At 15.3% G+C, this 25,961-nt stretch overlaps 1 protein-coding gene across 2 annotated transcripts in view; it reads left to right on the top strand.

Moving 5' to 3' along the window:
• LOC724865 (ABC transporter G family member 20) overlaps nt 1–25,961 on the top strand; it is an 85,703-nt gene that overhangs the window by 40,841 nt on the left and 18,901 nt on the right. The window contains exon 1 of one of the 2 annotated variants that reach the window (XM_026445672.1): nt 21,653–22,127. The exons of the other annotated variant lie outside the window; for it this stretch is intronic. The gene's annotated coding sequence lies outside the window, so the exon portion shown is untranslated. Of the gene's footprint in view, nt 1–21,652; nt 22,128–25,961 lie in introns of those variants that run through there. 2 annotated transcript variants of the gene reach the window in all.

The raw sequence follows: 25,961 nt of genomic DNA, 5'->3' as shown, positions 1-25,961 counted from the left end.
TATATATAAAAAAAAAAAGTTGATAAAAATTTTATAAAAATATTTTCGAATTTCTAGCTTCTAAGATAAGATAGAATGCGAGCATATCAATATAAGTGACATTAATCATAATGTTGGGAATGCAGATAACTTGACCATTTATAGTTTAATATGTTCTCTATTTAGATTGACGTGTATAAGAATTATATATATTTAGTTACCGATGAAGTTCATGATAGTTCAGTAATTATAAGTAATATCTTGTCTAAATCGAAAAAGAATATAAAAAGAAAATGCGTGTAGAGAAATTTAAAAAAAAAAAAGGAAAAAAGAAAAAAGATAGAGAAAATAATATAGGAAAAGGGAGAATAAGAAGAATTCGAAATAAGAAAAATTAATTCTGAAAAATCAATGATAACATATATGTATATATTATATTATTTAGCTTTTAATTTTGTATTAAAAAAAATTAAAAATGCAAAAAGGAATAAATATAAATATATATTTAATAAATTTTTAATTTAATTATATTTATATCTAATTTTTTATAATTCTTACATTTTATTATACAAAATTCAATAAAAATAATATAATATATCAGAAGAAATATATATGTACTATATATTATATACAATATATAATACAAAATAAATATAAATATTTAATTATAATAATATGTATAATTATAATATAATATAATAATTATTAAAATGTATAAAATTATATATAAAAAATGTTATATATCAATTTTTATCAATATAATATAAATAATGAAAAAAAACTTAATGTATTTTTCATATACATTTCAAAATAAATGATTATGTTCAAAGATTTCCATATATTTTTCCTTTTTTCTTAATAGAGCACATTGGATTGCCAATATTAAGTATAAATAATAACAATTTATTTGAATTATTAATAATAATGTATAATTTTATATTGAATTATACTTTGGAATTGTTACAAAAAAGGGCCATTAGATAAATATTTAAAAATAAGTATATACATTAAAATATATCTGATTCTTGTTATATAATAATCCTCAATCCTTTTATTATCTTTAATTAATAATATTAACAAATTAAAAAGTTAAAAATAATAATTAAATAATTAATAAATAATTAAAAATAACATGAATTTTTTATTATTTATATCAATATAATTTAATAAATTTTATTTACAATATTATATTTGTTTAAAATTTATTATTTTTCGAAAATTCATTAATAAATAACTTGAAAATTGTAATTATAAATAGACTGTGATCAAATTAAAAAAAATAAAAAATATATATAAATTTAAAAAATACACGTATATATTTACAATGCACGTATTTCATTAATTTCATGTACATTCTAATGATGATAAAATATATCTTTATTATAATGTGATTCATTTGATATTATTCAAAATGCGCAATTTCTATCCATTTAAACGTTGAATAAATTTAAATAATTTTTATTTATTCAGATTAAAAGAAAGTAGTATAGTTGAAAATATATTAACTAGTTATGTAAAAAACATCGTCATGAGATAAATAAAATTAATAAGAATAACTCGTTTTAAAGCAACTACGTTCTACTTCTATCAATATAGAATATATGAAACAATATTTTTAGATCATTTTTTTTTATAATCATTCTCTTACTCAATTTGCACCAAAAAAGATATCTTAATAAAATTTTTACTTTGATTAATAATTTTTGATTAATAAGTTAGATTAATAAATTTTCATTTTAAAAATGATTGTTAATTAACTGATTGTTAATGATTGTTAATCTAATTATTATTAGATACTTTTTAATAATTATTTATTAGCTTACTATTTTACTTTATATATATATATATATATATATATATATATATATATATATATATATATATATACATATTTAAGTCTAAATTTATTATAAAACATTATATATATATATAATCAAAAAAATTAAAAAGTAGTGCACTTTAAAAAATCTTTTATTTAAAAATGCTATAAATAAAATTAAATTTTAATAGAATTTTAATAGATTTAAATTTAAATTTAATAGATAATAAATTTTAATAAAAACATTTAAAAAACAAATATTTATTATATTATTAAATTATGGAATATTTTATAATTTTAAAATAATTGAAAATATTACAAACTTGAAATGAGAAAATCATATTTATATGATATTTAATTGAAAACTTATGAAGTTAATGTCCTTAATTTATTTATGTCAAAATTAATAATTTATGTCAAATTAAATAATAATGAAAATGCTATTATAAGAAACAAAAATGAACAAATGATATAAATTTGATTGAAATGAATTCTGAATAATATATCAGGATATTTTACTCATTGTTTTAATTATCATTAGAATATATATTTTTTTGTGGAAAATTTAGTTTCAAATTTTGTCAAAATTAGTCAAAATTTTCTTGAAATTTTTAAAATTTGATTGTAATAAGTGTAATATTTAAAAAAAAAAATATTGGATATTTTATTATATATATTTTATTATAAATATCTTTTATTGAAAATTTGTCAAAATTTAAAAAAATATATTATATACTTAAAGTAAATAAAATAAATATTATTTTTTTATAATATTATTTTAATAATAAAAGAAATAATAATAAAATATAATAATAGTAATATAATAATAAAATATTCTCAGATTTTAAAGTTTCAAAATTTTCAGATTTTAAATTTAATATAAATCTTATATGTTTATTATTTTAAAAGAAAAATATTTTGTATTTTATTATATTATATTTTTTTTTATAAATTTATCAAAAATTGAGAAATTTAGATTTAAATATAATATTATTATTTTCTTATATATTATAATAGTAAAGTAATAAATAAAAAAATATTCCTTTTATAAGGAAGTTTAGAAACATGTATTCTTTAATCAAATATTTCACAATGATACGTATTAATTTTTCAATAGAAAAAAATTATAGAAATATGTAGAAAAACTAAATAAAACATCTGACGTCATTTATGGCATTGATGCAATTTTTTATCTTTTTTCTCCACTTCATTTTAATTATTCATTCACTTCATTTTAATTATTCATCAATTTTTTTTAACTTTTTTAAAAAAAAGTATATATGTATATGAAAATTCAATATTGAAATAAATTATTTATTTCTTACTTATTGATGCTTATAAATGTTTATTATTTTAAATATATTATTTAATATTTAGAATTTATTAAATTAAATGAATATAATTTATTGTACACACTGAATTCATTTAGATAAACTTCTTAAAAATTTTAATTAAATTATTTATTAAGCAATAATGCTAAAAAATATTTAATATTATATAAAATATATATATATTTTTTTATTAAACTTGTTAAAAATTTAAAAATTTATATTTAGTTTTAATTATTATACAATTAACAGTATACATACGTATAACTAATCTAAAATTTTACATAAAATTATTTATACTATAAAATTTAACTTTCCTACATCCTTTAATTTATTTTTAATCTAATAATATTTTACTATAAAAATTTAACAAATTTTTAAAATTATTAATTTTCATAATTTTTCATTTCAATATAATTTTAAAATTTTTCTTAACACATTAAAGATTTTTCAAAATTTAAATGCAATATAAAAAATTTAAGTAACAAATACATTTATTTTCGAATTCTTTATAAAAAATTTAAATATATAAAAATATGGAAATATATCTTTATATAATATATAAAAATATTTAAAATATTTAAAGCAAAATATTCATTATAAAATTTAAAAGTTTAAATTTCATTTGTTTAATATTAATAACGTAGATATTGGATCAAAATACAATATTAAATATTAGAAATTATTTTGTAATTTTACATTATTATTAATATCGACATATCAATCAAGTCAATAATTTCGATGATTAAACTATTTGATGGAAAATAAGATATAAATATTTATAGGCTGATTGACTGAAAATGAAAACTGGTTTATCGTACTACTTGCTGACCTTGCAGTTCTTCGCGAAATATGTCAGTGCCATTGTTTCAAGATTTCTTATCTTTCATTTTAATTTCACTTACATGTGAAAAATTATCAAATTTGAAAATTATTTAAAAATAAAGATTTAAACAAAAAAATTATTCAAAATTAAATAATATAATAATTATAATAATTATTCAAAATTATAATTATTAAAAAATTATTCTTTTAGAGATATATAATATAAAAAATATTTAAAAAATATATATAATATAAAAAATATTTTTTAAAAAGTAAAAATAAAACTTAATATTTTAAAACTTGATATTAAAGATATGATGTTTTAAATAATATAAAAAATTAAAATTGATTTGAAACTTTTATTTTAAGTTTAATTTTTAATTTTAAATTTAATTTAAATTTAATAACGCGTTAAATTTATCAATATATATGTTGAATTAATATAATAAATAACAGAAATAAATACATAATCTATTAAGATTTTGTTTAAAATTTTTTTTGGAATTGAAGAATAAATATTAAAATAAAGTTAAATATTAAAGTAAACATTGATATTCTATTAATCTAATTATTTTAATTTTTATTTTTGAATCATCTTTTCATATAGAATTATTTACTTCTTTATTATATTTATTTAAATATATTTAATAATTTTGTATATAATCAATAATAATCAAGTGTTATTATACAAAATCTAAATGATTTTAATAATTTTTCATGTACTTAAATATTGTGTTAACTTACTGATTGTACTTTTTATTTTGTTTTTGTTCATTATTCATAAATGATGATAACTAGTAAAATGAAAAATATTTCTAATCCTATTTTGTGTTTTTAATCCTTATAAGAAAAGTAAAGTATAATTATATAATTATTGAAAAAAACCAATGTAGATCAAACAGCATTATAATTCCTAAATTCGATAAAAATCCATTACATCTTTCATAACTTTATTTTAACTTTTTTTTTTTTCTTAATGAATACAATATAATCGATTTAAAAAATATCATTATATTTTTCTTTCTTTATATTCAAAGAAGCGAAAAGTCATAAAATCGTAATTGATACTTAATTTTTAAAACATATTTTTTTATTTCTTTTAAAACAGGTAATTAAAACAAAGCAAATATTAATATTAATATTATTCTAATATATAAATTCATTTTATAAAATGAATTCATTATATAAAATTCAAATTTTTTTATCACATTATATAAATGCTATTTTGTTTTTTTTATTAAAAAAGATTAATTAGTAATCATTATACAATTTTGATATACTTTTAAAATTCAAAGTTTTTATATTATAATTATATTATTAATACTTTTAAAAAAATAATATTTTGAATTTTATAAAATTTAAAACATATTTTATTTCGAGTTTTCTTTTTTTAATCAATTATTGAAAATTAATATTTTATTATTTTACTTTTAAATAATTTTTATTTAAAAATATAAAATTTCTTATTTTTTAAATTTAGCATTTTGTGTTTTATTTTTTCCTTCATTTATTCATACCTATCGTGATATAGCAATAGATATTTTTCATAAGCAAACTTTGTAGATACTTTACTCCATGTCATCTCTTTAAATATTAATATCTTCTTCTGGTTACGTAAATGTACGTTTCCTTTCTTCTAGAAATTCATATAACAGAAATGTGTTATACAATAATGGCAAAAAGTAATTTTTATTTCTTTATTTCTAATTTAATTAATTTATTCCTAATAAGACAAATATATCCTGAATTTTCTATGAATTTTTTTCTTTTTTTGAGAAAGAATTTTATTTTTCAATATCATTCTATATAAATAGAATATGTAGATTTAAAAATTATTTATATAAATATATATAAATAATTATTTAAATTTTTGAAATATCTTTATTTTGAATTTAATAACATTATAAATTTAACTATATTTTAAACGTTATTATTTATATTAACAATTTATAATATAAATTTAATTTATAATTTTATAATTTATAGCTTATTTTTCAAATTACTTTCTTCTTTCACTGATTTAAAGAATTTTTATATTTTCATTTTATTATACTTATTTTATTAATTAATAAAATCATATTAAATTCTCATCTATTAAATGAATATCTCTCAAATATTTTATATTTTTATTGTGTAACTTGAGTAGAATACAAAGTTCATGTTATGATTGACACACAGACATATGATGACACAAAATATAAGAAATAACATTAGCTTAGTCTTTGTAAATTTCGATTTTTATGTGACTAAAATGAATAAGAACAGAAAGTATATTTTTCATGAACTTGTCTTTAAATGATTTATGTTATGTACACTTACGTGCACATATACATATATATTTACAGAATTCTTAACATTCTTCTTGATATTAAAAACTTATTTTGATTCATGATAAACATGTTGACTAATAAAATGATGGAAGATTCTGTTTTTATGTTTAGAAATATTGAAATATATAAAATACTATTAATTCTTTATTTTATTAAATCTTAAAAAATTAAATTTAAAAAATTAAAGAGTTAAAAGATAAATCTGTGAAATAAAATAAAAATATTTAAAAATAGATTTTAAAAATATATATTATATATCAGAATTTTCAATTTAGCTTAATAGATTAAATAAATTACATTAGATTTTATAAACTTTATGTCAATTATCTAAAAAGAAAAAATAAAATTTATAAGAAATTAAATTAAGTTTAAAGAAGTTAAGTTTTTATAAAAAAATTAAGTTAATAAAAAATAAATTATGCATTATACATTACACAACAGTATATTATGTTTAATATATATTTAAAATTTTTATTCAAACTAATTAATATAATTGTGTAATTTAATTCTCTTCCAAAATCAGATACTATATTAAGTTAAAAAAAAAAATTAAATAAAATATAAAATAGAAAAAGTTACAAGTTTAGGAATACATATAAAATTTCTAACTAATTTGATTTGTACAATTTTTTGATTTTATATTTAGACAAATAAATTCTATATTTTTTATGCTAAAAATCAAATAAAAAAATAAAAAATTTTCAAGTATAATATAAATGAATGTAATATTAAATGAAAATATATAATATTTTTACATAATTAATTTAATATGCATATGCATATATAATAAAATAAAATTTCATTATATAGATCGTAAAGATTTTAAAATTTATATCAAAACAACTTGACTCATCGTATATTTTCAAGCCAATTTCGGTATCTATTCTTTTTCGTTCAAGGCCACACATGCAGTTCATGTCGTTTAAAAGCATGCTAATAGTATTAGAGCCTTTAAATCGAATCATTTCCTTGACAAACCATATAAAGCACATTCTAGTAACAAAATACGCGTGTATCGATAATCATATTGCAAACCGGATATTCTCATTCGTCCAAAGATAAATTGGAATGGCATTAAAATAATGTATTCATGTCAACTATGATTAAATTTCAAATTCCTATGTAAATGCATATTTTTTTAGCAAAATTAGTGACAAAGTAAAATTTGAACAAAATTTGAACAAAAAATATTTTGTATTATTATTAATTTATTATTAAACCAAAAATGTAATATTTTAATTCTGAAATCTGCAATAATCATTTTAATATATTTATAAATATAAAATGTATTAAATATATATTGAAAAATATATTATGAAATTTCTGAGTTATTATATCCTTATTAATACTTAATACTTTAGATATAATAATTAAATATATCAATATTAAATAAATAGTTAAATAAATAAATAGTTAAATAATATCAATATTAATTCTTTTAAATACATATCATGCCTGTGTATATCTATATAAGAAAATTTATAAAGAATTCTTCAATTTTCTTTAAAAGATATTTTAATCAATTTAGTTTAGTTATTATAATAATTACACAGATATATCATAAGTAGATATATCAATCTTGAAATTTATAAAATAAATTAATAAGATATAATTTCGTAAAATCAATTTTTCTCTGCAATATTTTCCTTTTTTGAAAAATCTTTTTTCAAATATATTATATTGATATTCTATTATATTATATTATTATATTTTATATATATATATTTCTTAAAAAAAATTAATTTTGTTTTTAATTGAATTTTAAAGTTTTATAAACTGATTTGATTATTAATCTTTATTATTAAAAAAGTAATTTAAATATTGTACTAAGTAAATTTGATAAAGCATATTTTATAATTTTTATAATAAAATAGTTTTAGACTTATTGTCGAGTTATTTCTTTATAAATATATATATAATTGATTTTTGAAATTTTACAAGTTTGCTTTTTTTTGATTTTGAAATATTAATTTCCCATAATTTATCTCAAAAAAAAAACAAGATCAAACTTAAATTTGCATAACTTATATATTGCAATTATTAATATTTTTTTATTATAAAAAGTGAAAGTAGATATATTTATATTTATACTTATATTTTATACTTATATTTTTATATTTTATTGACACAAAAAGTTAATAAAAAATTTGATTAAAGTTTATTTATTAAATTACAATGAATTTTGCGTTAAAAACAAGATGGAAATAGAGTGAAAGTGCTTTATATCTTTCATATCACTGTTACGCTCTATTTCCAATTCATTTCATTTAATAAAAATTTAAATTATTTATAACTTATTAAAAAACTTTCAATCGATATTTTTTATATTTATTTTGATTTCTAAAATCAATTCTCCAAATATTCCAAATATTATATATAATATACTAATACTATGTATTACATATAATTAGAAGTTTAAGATAAATGAAAATTTTATCAATGTCTATTACATATTTTTATCAATATAATTTTTGATTCTCAAAAATCTCAGAATTTTTAATTCTTTATGAAATATATCTCAAGCTGGAAAAGCTTAACAATAACTCTATATTAAATATATATGTGATAAAAACTGTGAAAAATAAATTTTTCTCTTTGCAAAATCCATAATTCCTTGCAATTTTATTATATTATTAAAAGATTAAATCGTTTCTTTTTAGCTATATAACAAAAAAAGAAAATTAATTATCTATCTATTTATCTTGTGCAGTCGTTTAATTTTTTTTTTTTATATCATATGAATACTTCTGTATTTTTTTAATATTACTTTTTTTTCGTAGCTTGTTACAAAAGAAAATTACAAATTGATTATTCTTTACAACAATTGTTACATAGATAGATGTAAATGCATAATAACACAGTTTCGCAATTGATGCATCAAGCAACATTCATTAAGATTTTAGGAAATCAAATTAAATCAAATTACTATTCACTTATCAAGTGCTATTTATTTATTACACCGAATATTTCGATACAATCAGTAGTAACAAGTGTGCAGTAAAGTACATATGCAATCAAATTTTCACTTGGTGAACTGAATTCATTAACTGGCATTCAATTTACATCACGTTGCTGCTATTGCTTTATACAAATTATATTTTTGAAACAAATAGATTATTATAACGAAAAATAAATAACGATAGTCAATAAAAATGAAAAATGAAGTTTAGATTTGTAAGATTTAGTCCTTATTGAAAAAATAAAAATAAAGATTGAAATAATTTAAACTACAAAAGAAGAAACAAAACTAAAAATTGATAAAATGTTATGTAATAAAATTTATATTGATTGTTATTTGATATAATTAATTTTAGATCAATTGGTTCGTTATGATAAATTTTTTTTTATTTTCTTTATAAGAAAATAAAATGGAATTTTGTTATTCAAAATAAAATTTTAATTTAAATTTTAATTTTAATAAAGGTAATATATTATAGGTAATATATCAATTGAAATTAATATTTGATTATTATATAAATTATATAAATTAATATTATAGATTATTTTACATTAAAATACACAATTAATTCAAATGATTAATATTAATTGCTACTGAATAATATTCTTTCATTTTGTTTTTAATACAATTTTAAAAAAATAATATTAAAAAATTTTATTTTATTTCAATATTGATATGAAAAATATAAATCTTATAGTAAAATTTTATTTAAAATTCCATTTTATTTTTTTTAAAAGAAATTAAAAACTATTAATTAAAGAACACAATAAAATAGTGCATTTTTTTTAAATATGAAATAAATATAGAAAATAATACATTTAATTATAAATTTAAGTTTATTTGATAATACTTTATTTTAATAATAATATATAGTAATAGTTTTTAAAATTATAATAAGATTAAGTATTTAGAAATTTACAGATATTTTATTAAATACAACTTTATCTATAATTTCTTCAAGTAATATATATCTTATAATATACTCAATCAATATATTACTTATATTTGTACCATTTTTTTCTCTAATTCGTAATGTAATAAGGAATGAAAAAAAATGAAAAATAAAAAATGCTTGGAACAAGAATCATTCGTATTAATTAAAATTAAATAAAAATTACAAAGACAAATTTGCTTTCATTCATTCTTTATTTGACTTTATTATTCAGACTTCTTTTTCGTAAACATTAAAATAGTAATAAATAATTTTTATAATAGCTAAAAGGAAATGAACAGTACTATTCAAAATGAGAATCCATTGATGCTTTATTCTTTGGAAATTGAAAATAAAAGAAAGAATTCAAAGAAATAATAAATGGCAATTATGAAAAAAAGAATAATATTGATTAATATTATGAAAAATAATGTGATGTTGATTTGCAATTGTATTAATTAATAAATATATTCAATATATTTATTAATGATATTTATTAATTATTAAATATATTTATTAAAATATATTCATTATATTTGTAAAAAAATAATAATATTGAATTATTATAAACAATAATAAAAAAAATAATGATTTTAATAAAATTGTCTTCGATTTTTTAATCGAGAAATATTTTTAAAATAAATAAAAATAAAATGATGTTTATTTATTACAATTATAGTTATATATTATAATTTTAATTCATCCATAACTTAATGTAATGAATATTTTGAAAAATATCGAATATTTGATTTTATAATATAAATATAATGTGTACATATATATGTAATGTAGTTCAATTCAGAATTTTAATTAAATTTTTATCTATTGAAAATATTAATAAAAAAAAATAAAAATAATACTTAAAAATTTTTATTTTATTTTAATATTATATTATATTTATATTATTTTTATTAAATAACATAATATTATACATTTAATAATATTTGTATAATACAATTCATATTATCTTATCAGCAATATAAAATTGAATACTATTATAATACCATTATAATAAATAAATATTATTGTTACATATTGAATAATTTGATAATTAAAAAATAATTTCTAAAAATATTTATTTATTATTTAAATACAATTTAATCTAAAATTGATAAAAATGAATAATATGACCAATATAAATAAAGAATTTAAAATGTACATAAATATCTTTTGTAAAATAAGTGAGGAAAAAAGAGATCAATTCATTAAGATCAATACATTTCCATAAATGAAAAAATAGAATAAGTTGTTCATATCTAGTTAATCATTCATAAGAAACTATTTCAATGAATTGAAACAGTTTCATACAACTAAAAAAAAATTTATCTTTTTCTTTTGCAAATTTTATAAGTATTATGTCCTCGACTGGCGAAGGTTAACACTCTTGAAATTCATCTTATGCTTTCCATTTTATTTTTTTTATTTAGAATTACATGGAAATAAAAGATATGTCATATTCTTAAAACGAAATGAGAAACTTATGTAAAACGACGAATAATATACAAAAATAATATTATATTTAGAGATTAGATTATAGATAAAGAAGAAGAAAATTTTGAAATCTTGTAATTCTTTGAAATTTAAGAAATTTTTTTTTAATTTTTAAAACTTAAAACTCAATAAAAAATGTCATTATTAATAATTTATTTGAATTTAAATTTTTAATTGATACGATTTCATAAATTCAAAAAAATTTATATTAGATAAAAAATAAAACATTAAATAAATTTTTTACATCAAAAATTAGTTATAAATTTAAGTTTTATTTTAAGAATTTTAAAAATTAAAATTTCTTTAGATTTTATTTCTTTTTTGACAAAATAAATTTGATAAAATAAATAAATAAATAAATGAAAGAAAAAAAAAAAGAAAAAATAAGCATTTGAAATTGAAACTTTAAATAATTAAGACTTCATAAAATTTCAAACTCAAATTTCGTGAATCGAAAAATCAAATTTTTAGAGGATGCATTTACATTTTCTTAATAAAATCATAAACATAAATAATTGTCAACTCAAGTCTTTCATATGATTAAATAAAATTAAAATTTTATTCAAATATAAATTTTCAATATTTAATTTGATATTGAATTTAAACAAAAGATCCTCAACCTATTCTAATCAAGGTATTTATCAAGAATTATTATCTTTATCAAATGCTAGAACGATAACCTTAACTATTGACTATTAAGTTGTATGTAAAGAGAAAGGAATCTTATAACTCGACTTCTGCCTTCACAAATATGAATGTAAAATTTTGATTATTTTTGCAAAGATGAACGAAAGAAGTTCATTCTTATATATTTTTTTCAATCTAAGATTCATCAATTAAATATTTACAAAAATAATCATCTTTGTACATTTTATTAATAATTAAGTAAATAATTAATTAATAATTAAGTTAAAAAAATAAAAATTTATTATATTTTTTTTTTTATCATTTTTTTACCATAATATAACAATAATATAAATTATAATAAATTAAAAAAAATTGAATCTAATTTTTAGATTAGAATATGAAATTTGTAATATAATTCTGTTTTATATATCTATTCAAGGAGATTTTATAATTAACATAATTAATCAAAGAAATTAAAATAAAAATGAATGAAAACTATTAAATTAAATTATAAAACTTATTTTGAATGTTTAAACTTACAACGAAATTCAACATCTCAATTTTTTGATAAATAATAAAGTTTAGTAATTATTATTGTTTATAATCAGAATATTAATATGATATGACGGAAATACATCTAAATTACGTAATAATTTGTGATCACATTTGTAGTGTGATACATAGATGTTTATATAATTGCAGAGAATTATTTGAATATATAATATATTACAAAGAACATTTAATGTTTTTTTTCTATTTTATTTGATTTATAGTCAATATAAAATATAAACATTTCTAATGCAAAATTATTCATGTTTTCTTCTATGGAAATAAAAGAAAATGTTATATAATATACAATATTTTTAATTTTAAAAGATACTAGAATTTTATTTTATATTATTTTATTGCATACTTATGTTTTATATTACATATTTATAATTTTTGTTTGTTTTATTTAATATATTTTGTAATATACTATTATTTTGTCTCATAATGATTGATAAAATTTTATATTAATATTAGAAAAATAGAAAATTACTATTTATTTAATAAATTAAGATATTAAGTTTAAAATAATAATAATGATATAATATATAATAATGATATATATATATATATATATATATATATATATATATATATATATATATATATGATTTGTTATAATAATATATGATTATATATATAATTATTTAGTTTAATTATTTTTTAACTATTATAACTTATTAACTATTATAAATATTTAAATTAAAATTGTCCAATTTTAATCTATATTTAAATAATTTCTTATATAAGTATTTATATGTAAATATTAAATATATATTTTTTATTCAAAATAAATATTAAGAAAAATAAAAATGAATAAAAATAAGAAATAATAATTATTCTAAATAAAAAACAAATTATTAACTTTCATTACCTCGATTTTCTGATATCTGTTATATAATAATTATTCTAAATAAAAAACAAATTATTAACTTTCATTACCTCGATTTTCTGATATTTATTATTTGAATATTAGATTATTAGTGACAAAAGAAATTAAATACATATCTAATGTATTCTATATCAATTATACTAGATTGAACAAATTGTAAATAATATCATATAATGACTTAAAAATAATGTTAAATATGTTAAATAACAATGAACTTTTCATAAATAATTTTCATAAACAATATTTTTAAGCATTCATAAAAACTTAGATAAAAAATAAAATAAATGAACTACAAAATTATCAATGTAAAAAAGAATAACTTGGCATCTCAAAAAAATGGGAAGAAAATTAAATCGTTAAAAAAAATTAAAAAAATATTAAAACATTTGATTAATGTTAAAAAATTATTTAAACAAATATTAAAAAATATATAAATAATAATAATAATAAATTATTACTTCAAAACATAATCATAATTTCAATTATTTAAAATTATTTATTAAAGAAATCCGATTTTCCTAATAATAATTATTTTGATCAATTGATATTTTGTTTTAATATATAAATACAAAACTTGTATTTTCTTCCATTATTTATATAGAATATTATTTTTTTTTCAATAAAATGAATTGAAAACCAAAGATTATATAAATAGATAACATATAAATACATAAAATAATAAATAAAAATGTTAAAAAAAATTGTATTTTTATTAATAAACATAAATTTAATAGAATTTTTTCATTTATCTAATAATATAAAATAATATTATATGATTGAAAAAATATATTAAAATTATTTTTTAAATTTTAAATTAAATGAAATGATAATGATAAAAAATGAAAAATAAAAATTAATGGAAATGTTATATAATATTAGAAACGAAAATCTGATAATTAAAAAATAAAAGAAATTGGAAAAAAATATTTTATACATATAAAATTATTTAAAGTAAAAAAATAGTAGAACAAATATTAAGTGAAATATGAATTGTACTTAAATAATTATTTATAAATATCGTATTAATTACAAAGTAATGATCATGTCTTGATCACTGTAACAAAAATTCATAATTAATAAAATAATTATTCGAATTACATAAAGTGTAATTATTTTTACATTTACGTATCGTGTGAAAAATAAATTAATGTAATACATACATTAGGTTATACAATACATAAGGTTATACTGAATATTAAAATTCTTGATCTTATGATTCATATTTCTTGTTTCTGAAAAATTTAAATGAATTTTATATCATAAATTATTTAAAAGAAGAAAGAGATATAAAATAACAAAAAAAATGGAAAACTTAAGGAAATTTAATAAATAATTTGTAATTAATCATTATCAAATCATTAGCAAATCTTAAACTGAAATAAAATAACAAAGGAAAACAGAAAGTATTTTATAGTTTCCTAATAATCATTGGCAAATCCTGACCTGATTTCTATTCTAATTTCACTTCGAAACGCTTCTTTCTTGCAATTTGATATTAAAATTATGTTCTTATATTGCAAAATTATAAAAATAACATATTAATTAATACATATTAATATTTTATTAATTGTATTTATTATATCATAATAATTATGTAAATTATTAATTATTATTTAAATGTTTTCATTATCAGAAATAATTTTCAAAAAACATATATTTATTATATATATTTATTAATCTTATAAAGAATAAAAAAATTTTGTTTTTAAAATTTATTTATATGTATTTATATATATTTATATTTATATTAAATTATTATATTAATTTATATATATGTATAATCCAATAATGTTGGATTTGATTTGAAATTATTTTTTTAGTTTTTCAATATATAATTCAATATATCTCAATATTTTCAATATATCTTTTAAAATTTCTTAATATAAAAATTATGTTAATACATATTATAAAAATAATTTTTTTTAGCAATAGAAAAATAATGAATAATTAATATATAAAAATCAATATAATCTATAATCAACAATCAATAATCAATATATAAAATATGAAAATCCAATATATAAAAATAAGATCATCAAAACAGCAATAATTAAAAAATATTTTACATTTAAATTCTAAATTTTAATTGTCTCAATAATGATCATTATATATATATAATGAAATAAAAATAGAATAAAAATAGAATTGATCTGATAAAAATAGAATTCATTTGAAATAATATATTGATGAAGTTTTACATTTATTGTAAACTTATATAATTTATTGCTTATATACTATAGATTAAAATTCGGACTATCAATAAAGATAATACAAATAAAATAAAAATTTAAAATAAAAAAATTGTATTAAAAGATGTATTCATTTTTTCCAAAAATAAATTTAGAAAATGAAATAAATGTAGAATAATATCTTTATGTTTACAGCTTATTTTTTAAGAAGATCGAATTTAAAAATTTGTCGAATAATTAATTCAATTATTTATGTTCACTTATAAATATGAATATAAGTTTTGGCTATTTAATAGTTATCAATAAACATATTTCAATTTGATAAACTTCTATGATTATCATATCATTTAATTGATTATCATATCATTTAATCATAATTAACCAAATTTATAAATTTTCCAATCTAATTTATTCAGAAACGAAGTTTCTAAAGCAATTTTATTCTTCTTGATTTTCATTTTATTTTAAATCATACTATCTCTCTGATGTCATGACGTCATTATATTTGATTTATAATACATGTCAGCAATTCTTAACTTGGTAAATTCTTAAAACTCACGAAATCTTTATGCAAGTAAATAATTTAAAAACTTAATATTTATTGCTTCATTTGTTTAAAATAAATTTTTCTCTAAATTTGAAGATTATTAGTGATCAGTTTTAAATAAAAAAAAAATTGATATATTTATATTATAAGTTTTGATTTTGAGTTTAATCTTGAAGATTCTTTTATATGAAAATAAAAAAATTATTTAAAGAAAATTCATAATAATAAAAAGATTAAAAATTCATAAACAAAAGATTAAAAATCTTTTGTGTATATATTTATATTAGTAATATAGAAGAAGATGATCAAAGTTAGATCTAGAAATCTTCAATGGTTTTCCTTGTATAATTTTCTTAATTTTAATATTTAATATTTTATCTATATTTTATAATTATTTATTTAAAAATTTACTATATCAAAATTTATAAAAAATTACAATGAAAAGTATTTTAAAAATTACAAAAAAATACAAATATAATAAAAAATGCTTCAAAACAAGTCTCTTATTTCTTACATATTAAGATTATTTAATATAAATATTTTGTATACAGAAAATTAAAATATTTTGATCATATAATAAAATGACTTATTATTTAATATAAATCTCGAATAAATAAATCTTCTTTTTCCAACATTATTTGTAAAAATTGAAAATATAATTATAATAATATAATATAAATATAATAATTTTCTATTGCGATTTGTTTTATTGTTTATCATTATTTTTTAACTTAAAAAGAATCAGAAATAAATCAAAATATTCAATAAAAAACGTTACGATTTTATCTAAATCTAAAATTAGTATCCGATATAGGAAAAGATAATTTAAAAAATATCTTTTATTATTATTTTTAAAAAATTTAAAACACTATATAAATTATTATTTTTCTATTCATAAATTATAAATAGCAAATAAATGCTTATTAAATTCAAAATCAAATTATTCAAAAAAAAAAATAATGAAATAATTTCATAGTATAAAAATCAATACATCACTCTCAAATAAATAAAAAATAAATAAATAATTATAATTTATACATATTGTATATTTATAATATTATTAATATTTAATTATTATTTATTATATATAATATTATTATATAGATAAATTATGTATAATATATATATATATATTTAATTATAATTATTACATGAATTATTATTTTAATGTTTGTTTCACTTTTTATATGTTAGCGGCACTTTAATAATATCAAAATAAATCAAAAGTAAACATTCAATTTTGGTCATTTATTTTTTTAAGATTATTTTTTTAATTCAAAACATTATTTTCAATCTAATAATTTATTAGAAATGAAGAAAAAACTAAACTTATAAAATGTTTGTAACATTTATCAATATTTGCTATCATAAATTCGTATTCGAGCAGAAACTTATTTATATTGGCAACTTTTAATTATACAATTGAGTTCATCAGTTTTAAAGTATTTACAGTTGCTCGTATAAATATAAGATAAATCAATTTGAAATAATTTCTAATTATTCAATCAAAATCCATTCATTTATTTTTGATCGGGTAACTTAATCGTTCGAAAACGCGCCTTTATCTGCTTTATCGGCTATTCAGTGATTTCAACGCCTGCATAGAAAAGCTCGACGAACATGCTATTTACATAATCAACGTTCCAACGCATATATTTCTCATAGAAAAGTAAATAATTTAAAGAATTATGTATACATTTGACGTATAATCTTTTGCAATTACGCAAGCGATGTTACTTTTTAATACGTGAGCAGAAATTGTATGAACTATTTCGATTTAACCGAGTTTTCCAAGGTTTTATAGAAAGAGTCTATATTTTTATTCAAAACATGTTTTTTATGGAATTATTTTGAATTATTTTATAATACTTTCATAATTTCATATGAATTCTTCTATATGTAATAAGTTATATCATTATTTATACGGAAGTTAAGATATTTTCTTATTATCAGATAGATTAAACAATGAAATTACTTATCAAATTTTTCTTTTTATGCGAAGAAAATAAGCATATAAATTTTCTTTTTATATATATTTTTTCTAATTTTACATTATAATGATAAAACAACATTTTATAGTAAAAACTCCAAATTCAAAAATTAACATTAATATTTCAAAAAAGTTAATCTTAAAAATGAAAGTGCATAATTATAAACTTATCTATATCTTTTTCGAATAATGAAACATAGATTGAAAAAACTTTCCAGTGTCTGTAATTCACTTTCTCATAACACTGATATTATATTTTAAGTTAAATAGATTCTACAATTGTTCAATTGTTAAACATTATTAAACTTGTGATTAATTATGATATTATATTTATATTATATTATAATATTAATGGGAAATGAGAAAACTATTTTTTAAAGAAATAATGATTTTATTATCCTAGAATCCTCAACAAAAAAATACTTTAAAGAATTTAAAATGAATAGATTCATTGTCATATTTAATATTAAATCTTGACTCAATATTAAAATTGATATAGAGAAAAAATGTTTACAATCGATAAAAACTAAAAATTATTTTGCTAAAATTGAAGAACGAAAAAAAAATTTGCTTGAACAGATATAAAAAATTCTGAATGAATTATTAGTATTCTAATTGAATTTAAATTCTTTCTAAATGAAAACATATCAAAATTATTAATTATATATTAAATTTATATTTTTTCATCTAAAATGATTTTAATTTAATTAATTTCATTAATCTAAAATGAAATTTTAAGAGAATATTTATTTTTTCTTCTTATTTATAAAAAAAATAATATTTGTTTTTTATTCTTTTGTTTTTCTTGTATGTATATAGGAAAATAAAATGTATATATGAATGTATATATATATATATATATATATTATAGGAAAAATTTTTTTGATTTTTGTTTTTGTTTGATTTTTAATATTATAAAAATTATAAAAATAGATGAATTTATAATTATTCATTGTATTTACTGTATTATTACACATATTATTATATTTATTTTGTTTATTGTATTTCAATAAATTATCGAATTACATAATTATAACATAATAATTTTCAATGGTATATTAATGTATCATAAGAATTTTAAATTTGTACATCTTAAATTTTTGCATATAAATTAGAGAAAAGTATCATAATAAATATTATTACTTTCAAATTTTTCAATATTTTATTCCTGCTTTATTAGCTATTCAAAGCAAAATGAAAAGAAAAATATTATTTCTTTGGAAATTAATTACATAGGCTATATTACATTAGTTATATAGTTCCAAAAATATTGGAACATTTGTAATTTCGTGATCGATCATATAGCATATGCTACTGTCGCGACTCGCCAAGCTACGTACTGTAATTGATCAACATTTTTTTATTAATAATAATCGCTAAGTCATAACAAATGTAATATTTCTTTTTGGAAAAAAAATAAAATTGAAATTTTTCAAGAATCTTGTCTATTGAAATATTCATTCAAATATTTTGGGGACACCATGTATTAAATATATTCTTTCATGAAATAGAAAAATAATCTATGAAATTTTTTTTTAAAATTAAAATTTTTTTTCTAAATTCGTATATATTTTAAAATTAATTTGTACCTATCATATAATAAAAAAATTGGTTTTATGATATAACAAATAAATTTTAATAATTTTAGAAATTACAAATTGAAAACTTAATTTTTTATAAAATTTATAATTTGAAAAATTTTATAAAAATTTTTATAAGTATTTCTGATATTAAAATCTTATAAAAATGATATTACATTTTTTAAATTTTTATAATTTATTTATTTTTTTTTTAAATCTAATCTAATTTTTTAAATTTTTTTTTTAATTTATTTTATTTTTTAAATTAAATCTAATAAAAATTTTTATAAAAAAAATATATTGATAAAAAATTTCAAAAAATTCTTTTATCTCATTGATTTTATTTCTTAAAATTTTTTTACATTTATAAATAAATCAGAATATATCATAAACTTAAGAATGAATCTAATCTTAAATTCAATCAAAAAAACAAATTCCTTTTTTCCAATGATTCCACGAATTCCGACTTGCCAATAACCTGACTTGAAAACAACTAAAATATTTTCAAGGAATTCAAATTCATTTTTAAATTTTCAAAAGTATAAGGAAAATGTAAAATAAATTTTTCATTTTATCGAAAAAAAATTATGAAATTTAAATTCCAAAATTTAAAAAATAAATGATTTGAAATTTAATATTTATATTATGAATTGTTATATTTGTTTAAATTTTGAAATTTGAAATTCAAAATTTCGAATTCTAAACATTAAATTTTAAATTTCGAATTTCGAATTTGCAATTTAAAATTTACAATTTAAATTTTAAACTTTTAACTATAAGTTTTAAATCCTAAATTTTTTATTATATAATTTAAAATCTAACATTTAAAATTGGAAAACCTGAATTTTGAAATTTGGTATTTGTATTATAAATTTTTTCTAAATTCTGAATTTTTAAATTTGAAAGTTTTTGAGAATCGAATTTTAAAATCTAAAATTTTAAATTTGAATTCTGAAGTTTAAATTCTGAATTTTGAATTCTGATTTCTGAATTTTGAGAAATAACTTTTAATTTTAAATTTAGAATTTGAAGTTTGCAATCTATTTTGAATTATAAATTTTGAATTTTAAATTTTCTATTCTATAATTTAATAAAATATTTGTACGAAATAAATAAAAAATTTAATTATCAATTTTAGAATTTACAATAAATATATAAATAAATATTCATATTCTATTGAAATTTATTTTTTATGTTATAAACAATTTTATTTTATATTAAATAAAGAATATATAAAATATGATATAAATCTATTTATTCTACCAGTATTTTCGTTTTATCTTATAGTAAAGCGAAAAATTAAATTTCGAAAAAATAAATTGAATTCCTTAAAAAATAATATTTCAACATTTTTGCATATCAATATTTATATTTATTTTAATTTCAAAAAATCATCCCTTAAATTTTTCACTTAATTCCAATGATATTATAATTCAGAGCAGTGGTCAACTTTTTATTAATTGATACAGATGGTACATGTTCTTACAAAAAAAAAATCTCAATCCGTAAATACGCAGCAAACCAGTATTTTTAATAGCTATGGTTCGCAATATTCCCCACTGCGAACTGCCCGTTCCTTCGGCGGTGAACACGGTTGAAGGTATTGCACAAGCATTTGATTCTTTATTCTGTAGCTAGCCAAGTCAGTTCTCAGTGATACTTCGGCCAGGTCACTTCACCACCTGTTTTCTGATTCATATTTCTCGACCGGTGCATAATCTATGTCATTAATAACGGTTCCAATAATCTTAAACTAATTATAAAATTTCAGAAAAGTGAAATAATTAGAAATCATTTATTCTTTATTTCATATAAAGAAAAAGTAGATTAAGAAAAAGCTATCAGTTTCTGGGAATATTGTTTTGAATAAAACAATAGAATGTTATAATAAAAGAGGAATTTGTCAAGTTGATTTATTTTGATAAAGTGATTAAAGAAGAATGTCGGATTAATAGTGAAATTTGATCGATGATTATGGAATTAGTGGTGAACAATCGAACCGCGAAGTGTAACTAACTGAAAGAAATTTGATTTAATAATCATTGCTTGCTAAGAAAGAAGTTTATTTGACGTTACTGGAGTCCAGTGTTACAGGTTAGTGATTGCATGCTTGTATTTGTGAGATCAAAGAGTGAAAATGAGAGAAGATGACTTAATGATGACAAAGTGAAATAGGAGAAAAAATTGATGTTATTATGGTTATTGCAGACATCGAAGAATTATTATAAATAAATAGAATTATAATATTGGAATTACACTTTTAAAAATAATTTCAATTTTTGAAAAATTTTTATAATGATTTAATTGATGTATTTAAATTAAGAAAAATAAGAGAAATTTTTTAATAAGCATTCGAAATTAAATTAAATATTATAAGAATTTCAAAAATGGAAATAATACTTTTCAAAATTGATTAAAATTTTTGTAAATAATTTATAAATAATTATTTTTCTAATATAATATAATAATATATAATAAATAATAATATAATATTCATAATATATAATATTATAAATATAATTATACATTACTTAAATTATATGTATAATATATTGCTAAATTGATTATTAATATAAATAAAATGTGAATATTTGTATAAAATTTGAATAAAAATTTAAAGAATGCATATGCAAACATGATATGCAAAAAAAAACAATAAAATATCCAAAATAATATACGTATTATAATATTTAAGAAATAAAGCGGATTTCTATTTAAAACTTATTTAATTATATTCATTAAAATGTGATTTTTTATAAAAATCTATAATCTAATTATATGACTTACAACTTATGAAAAAATAATTTTTTTTACATGCTTTCTCTAAATCATATATAATGACAAATATAAAAATACAAATATAAAAGTAATGACAAATTGAAATATTTAATTATTTATTTTACCATTAATAATTGATAATTATAATAATAATTACATGGTTCACATTGTATTGTGTAAAAAAAAGATCACATAATATAAGTATTTTTTATGATTCGCTACGTTATTTTATGCAAAAAAGTGGAACTTTTATCCGAAATTTTATGTCTGAATTTGCATTTTTATTTCGATGAATCGCATGAAAAATTATGCAAATATGCCATTATTACTGTATAGTCTGTATGTATATAATATGATTAATCAATAAAAATTTATAATAATAATCATAAATTTGATTCAAATCTTTGAAATATAATTACATTGAAAATCTTATTAGTAATATAAGAAAAAAATCATAAGAACATTTAAAATTTCTTAAAAGAAATAATAAATATTTTAATTTTAAAAAAAAAATGAAAAATTAAAAGAAATAATTAAAAGAACAAATATCATAGAAATATATATTTGGAAAGAATTTTTAACAATTTTGTATTTCTTGATAAGTCTTCTTAAAATAATCTTTTCAAAAATTATTATAAGTACATATGTATAATATAGTTTTTATTTTATATTCATGGATGTGATATATAAATGATTTAATATAAATTATAAAATAAAATAAATAATTTAAATAATATAATTTATATATTGTTATTTATATATATATATATTTATATATAATATAAATATATATATTGTTATTTATATATATATGTATTATATATAATATAAATATTTGAACTTAATAAAAATTTTAAAATAATTAATATATCGAATTTGAATAAAAAAATTATTAATATACAAAAGAATAATTTGAATAAGAAAAATTTTAATAATCAACTGACAATTATTTTAAAAGAATTGTTCTTATTGAATTTCAATAATTCAAAATATAATATTAATAGAAAAAAATATTCAGTCGCGTATGTTATTTGCTTATGTATATATTTATGTAATAAAATATTAAATTGTTTTTGTCAATATTTAATTTTTTTTTCTTTCCTTTCTTTTTAATATCTTAATTAGAACTTTAGTTAGAATTAATAACTAATAAAAACTTTTCTGAATACTTAATATTTATTACAATTAATGCATCTCAAAAATATATATTAAAATGTTAAAATAAATATCAATCAATATTAATATCAATCAATACCATTATCATTTAATTTTATTATTATATTTTACCATTTTTTTATTTTTAATATTTATTATCAAAATTACGAAATTTTTAAAAGAAATTAACAAAAAAATACATATTTCGTTATATTAATTATTATATTTAAAAATTTTGTTATTAAAAATATTTCTAAGAATATAATATAATAAGAAATAATAAAGAATATGCAATTATACTGTAATATGTAACATATTAAAATATAAATTTTATAATATTATATAATTATATATTATATAATTTTATAAAATTTTATATAATATTATATAATGATATGATATTATAATATAATGATATTTTTAAATAATTTTTAAATATTAAATAAAATATATTTCACAACTGATTTTTATTCACAAGACTTCACAATTATCTTAGCAATTTAAATTATAATTGTAATGATTACAATAAATAATTGCGATTTAAATTGCTATAAAAAACAGAAATAAACAGAAGTAATTATTTAATAACAATATAATAATATAATATAAATAAAATTTATTTTAAGTGATGATTTTATAAAAAAAATAAGTATAAAGGACATATAAGTATATATGTATAAGGATATATAAGTATAATGCAGAAAAAAATATATTTAATGATTATTTCTTTCATATAAAATTTTAATAAATATTATAATCAATGATAAATTAAATAATAAATGATATAAATAAATAAATAATATGTATAATATTTATTGTATATAAATTACTATAATAATAATAATTAATATTGTATGTTAATATATAATTAATATAATATAATTAATATTGAATGTTAATTGCCGAAATTAAAATTCATTGTGATTCATTAACATAATCATAGTATCTCTTTTCAAAATTGGATTCAATATAATAATTAAAATAAAATTATATTATTGTCTAATGATTAATAATCATTGATTAATTAAAAAAATAATTATTATTGTCAAAAATCATAATTAATTTACTAATCATTAACCATGAGATGATTACATTTTTGATTATGATTGATTATATACAATAATTTTTTAATATATATTTATTAAAAAATACATATTATAATTTAAAATATTTATTATTCACAGAATATATATCAATATTTTAGAATATAAATTGTTTATAAATATTCATAATTTATCTTTCTATTCTAAATTATAATATTTCAACATTTTCAATAGAAATTTAAATAAAAAAATTCAATTAAAATTTTATATAAAAAATTTTAAAAATCGAATGAATTTAAATCCAGAAAATAAGATGATTACGCAATATAGATCATTAGATAGATTCAATTCAGACATTCAATTCATTTATTTATTTTCCAATTATTTAAAATTTTCTTATATCTTATAAACAAAGATAAATATTTACATATTTATATACATTTTTTTCATTTTATTTTAGATTCATGACTGATAAATCTAACAAATTAATCTAAAAATTATGGGATATTTTGTATAATTCTCAATTTAAATTGTAAAATTGTTAAATTGAATCTGATAATTTAGTTTATTATTTATTATTTTTATAATTTTTTGATATAATTAATAAATAATAAAAATAATAAAAATAAAAAATAAAAAATAAAATAAAATAAACAGTATTTATTATTATAATATAATATGAGAATAATCTCTCAAGAAAACAGTAATTGCACATTATACATACAAAAAAATATTTTCTGTGAATAAATATTCAAGAATGCTTAAATTTATTATTTACAAGTTAAATATATACAACATATACGTATATTTTTGCATCATCTCAAAATTTAATTAATAATAGGTAAATAATAAAAAAGAATGTCTTTTGCACAAAAAACTAGAAGATTAAAATCATATTTTTTTTTATTATTTTCTTTATTTTTAAAAAAAATTATATTTACACTATTAATAA

The sequence above is a fragment of the Apis mellifera genome, linkage group LG15 (genome assembly GCF_003254395.2).
Source record: "Apis mellifera strain DH4 linkage group LG15, Amel_HAv3.1, whole genome shotgun sequence".
NCBI classification, from domain to species: domain Eukaryota; kingdom Metazoa; phylum Arthropoda; class Insecta; order Hymenoptera; family Apidae; genus Apis; species Apis mellifera.
The sequence above is the reverse complement of the archived record's forward strand: the minus strand, read 5'-3'. Positions and strand labels throughout refer to the sequence as shown.